Consider the following 3,502-nt stretch of genomic DNA (forward strand, 5'->3'; position numbering starts at 1 on the left):
AATAGCTTTTCTATACACGGGTACTGAATTAATAGAATTATGAAGTAGGTACGAAAAAAATACAAAATTGAAAATGCCAAAACAAATACAACCTTTTGATTTATTAATACACTAATACAGATAAGTACTATACATTTTTTTTAAATTATTAAATAAAAATAACATGGTATTTAAGAATGTACTTAATTTTAAACTCTGAATACTTTTTCAGGGAACTAAAAGTCTAAAACTGTATGAGAATATAGCCAACTTTATACTTCAGTAAAATATTTATTTAAGAAATTGATTTTAACTATATTTGTAATTCCCTATTCTAGTACCTAAATGGTTATGTAATATCAATAATAATTTTTATTTTTATTATTTAATTATTTATAAATAAACTTAACTTGAATTTGATTAAAAGTAACTTGTTATTTATCAATTAAAATAAGTTAAGTTAATGAAAATTAAATTTAAAAAAGTTAAGTTAAAAGTTAAAATTAACTTAACTTTTAACTTTTTAACGCGTTTATGCCCAGGCTTGCATATAATATTATATAGGTATAGGTTATTATTTAATAATTTTGTTTAAAATTTTAATGCAAATGTGGATTAATTATTTTTATGTCGCAAATTTCCTAAAATTGGTTGTAGAATTGTTGTTATATATTCTGTAGTTATAATTTATTTTAATCGAAATAATTTTAATGTTTTTAATACCTATACCTAATTAAAATGGTTCTGCAAGTCGCAATTTAATAGAATGTTTATACTTATTTTTTTAGTTGTGTAAAAATATTCTAAAATATTTAACGCTGTTTGTAATCTATGACTATAGTATATAGTAAATATTTATAATATCTCCACTAAGTGTTTATAATTGTACATGTCTGATGTCATTAACATTGCAAATACAGTAGTCACTCGATAATTCGAAATTCAGGGGACTGAGTTAAAAATTCGATTTGTAGGTTTTCGATTTACCGAGTGATCGAATAATCTGCGATCAATTTTTTTTTGTCGGCTATCGACTATCTACTTGTATTTTACGAGACCCATATTGTGACTGTTTACGTTTTATTCGATTTCAACAATGGTTTACGCCATATTTGAAGGGGTAAAACTCGCAAATACCCTAGAGACTAACGATATACTCCTAATCAGTGACTCTCTCAGCACCCTACTAGCACTCAAAAACACATCACCAAGGAATGAAATAACATCAAACATCCAAGCATGCTTGGTCCAATCGAAAAAAAACATTGTATTCATGTGGGTCCCATCTCACACCGGAGTTATAGGGAATGAAAAAGCAGACAAACATGCCGAACAGGCAACGCAAACCATCCTAAACCCTACAATAAACAACATATCCAGCATCGACATCAAAAACTCTATAAACCAGAAAATCCTTTCATCTTGGCAAAACTACTGGAACTCAATAACATTGTCTAACAAACTCAAAAATATTAAAAAAAAACAATAAAAAAATGCAACACTTCCCCAAATCTCAACCGACGCCAAGACATTGCAATCACCCGCACCAGAATCGGACACTCTTTCCTCGCTCACTCGTACCTAATCAGTAAAGAACCCCAACCAATATGTGAACCCTGCCACACCGCATTAACCATCAAGCACATAATGAAAGAGTGCCCTCAATATTCCCAAATTCGCACCGATCTCAACATGCCACCCACCATAGCAGAAGCACTTGGCGAAAGTCAATCAGACAAAATACTAACCTTTTTAAATATCACAAATATTATAAAAAAATTGTAACAATAAAACATGTATATATTATGTAACAACTAATTTTAAGAAGAATACCATGTAATAATTTAATGTCAGGCTAATAACCTAAGTTGTTGAAGCCTTTTCCTTTAAATAAAAAAAAAAAAAAAACAATGGTTTACCTATTGCAAAGGTTTATTTTGGTAAAATAATACGATTAAAATTTAGACTAGGTAGGTAAGGTACGATAACATTTATAAGCTACGATATGATTTAACCACCGTCGTTGTAACTTGTAAGTACCTACGTCAAATAGATCGTACATAATCTTTATATGTATACATACATATGAACTTACATATTATAATCGCGTTTAAGGAAATTCGAATATCATATAGGTTTATGGAAAAAAATTCGAATTGTGGGTGTGTCCGACCAACAGACATTTCGTATTTTCGAGGGGACCGGATTTAACGGTCGTTTAGTCGGCGAATTCCAACGAGGCCCCCTCCTAAATTGTGTACTGAGGCCCACCTAAATTATATAGTTGGATTTTTAAATTTGGACAAAAAATAATGTATATTGCAAACTGGAATATAATTTACTATTGTTTTAATAATAAAATAATTTAAATACCTATATAGGAATACTTCAAAAGTAGAAAATGTTATAATTAAATAAAATAGAAAAGATCGAAGTAATAACTCATATATACGTAAATCTAAGTTAGGTCAGTGGCGGATCCAGGGCTTATTTTTTTTTTTTTTTGGGGGGGGGGGGCAAAATTACAAAAAATATAAAATTTTGCTACAAAATTGGCTAAACACAATGTACGACAATGGGAAACTATGGTGATTTGGAGGTGGGGGCAAATGCCCCCTTCGCTCCTTCTGGATCCACCATATAATATCATAAAAAATGTTAATTACTTACTTTAATCATCACATATTGAAATTTGAAATATAATAAAATTGAATTTAATACAAGTCTAAAATAATAAAATGTAATACGTTATACAATTGTCAATAATAAATACAATTATAGTACCTATATAATTATAATAATAATGCTAGAAAAATGTAATAGTATAATTAAGTACAGCTCTTTCTTATGTTATGACACACGGCCGTTAAAAAGGCCTGTTTATACCTATAAACAGGCCTTTTTAACGTAGGTATACCTGCATATAACCTATTATTATACCAAAAAACGTTTGTTTTTATGTAATGATCCTAATCAAAGTTCAAATTATAAGTATCTATAAAATTTCGTATATTACCTATATTTATTAGTCTACTAAATTTTAAAAACCATTCAGAATGAATTCCTACTATAACAAACTAAAATTTTTTAAAACTACCTTTCAATTTATTATGAATAATTTATAATATGAAACTTTTTATGTTTATCCATACAATTTGATATATACCATATCATTATCATTACACCATAACTAAATACTAAATTACTAAGCTACAGCAAAAGCCAAAAATATGATCTTCATTAAGGAACTTGAAAATTAAATATATATATTATATAAGTAGGTAAGTTTCTTTCATTTTTTTATTTTAAATGATTTTTTGTGTAACTTTAATATTTTTTTCAATATAATTTTAACATATTTATACTACAATTTTGATATATTTTGTCAAACTACATTTTAATTATGATCTACATTCTTTTTTTTTTTAATTAGTAGATTTGTGACTATAGAATTATAAATATTGGTTGATATTATTTCTCGCGAACAAACCAATCGGTTTGTAAAATGGGGGGTAAGTATGTT

The sequence above is a fragment of the Acyrthosiphon pisum genome, chromosome A2, assembly GCF_005508785.2.
Source record: "Acyrthosiphon pisum isolate AL4f chromosome A2, pea_aphid_22Mar2018_4r6ur, whole genome shotgun sequence".
Lineage (NCBI taxonomy): Eukaryota > Metazoa > Arthropoda > Insecta > Hemiptera > Aphididae > Acyrthosiphon > Acyrthosiphon pisum.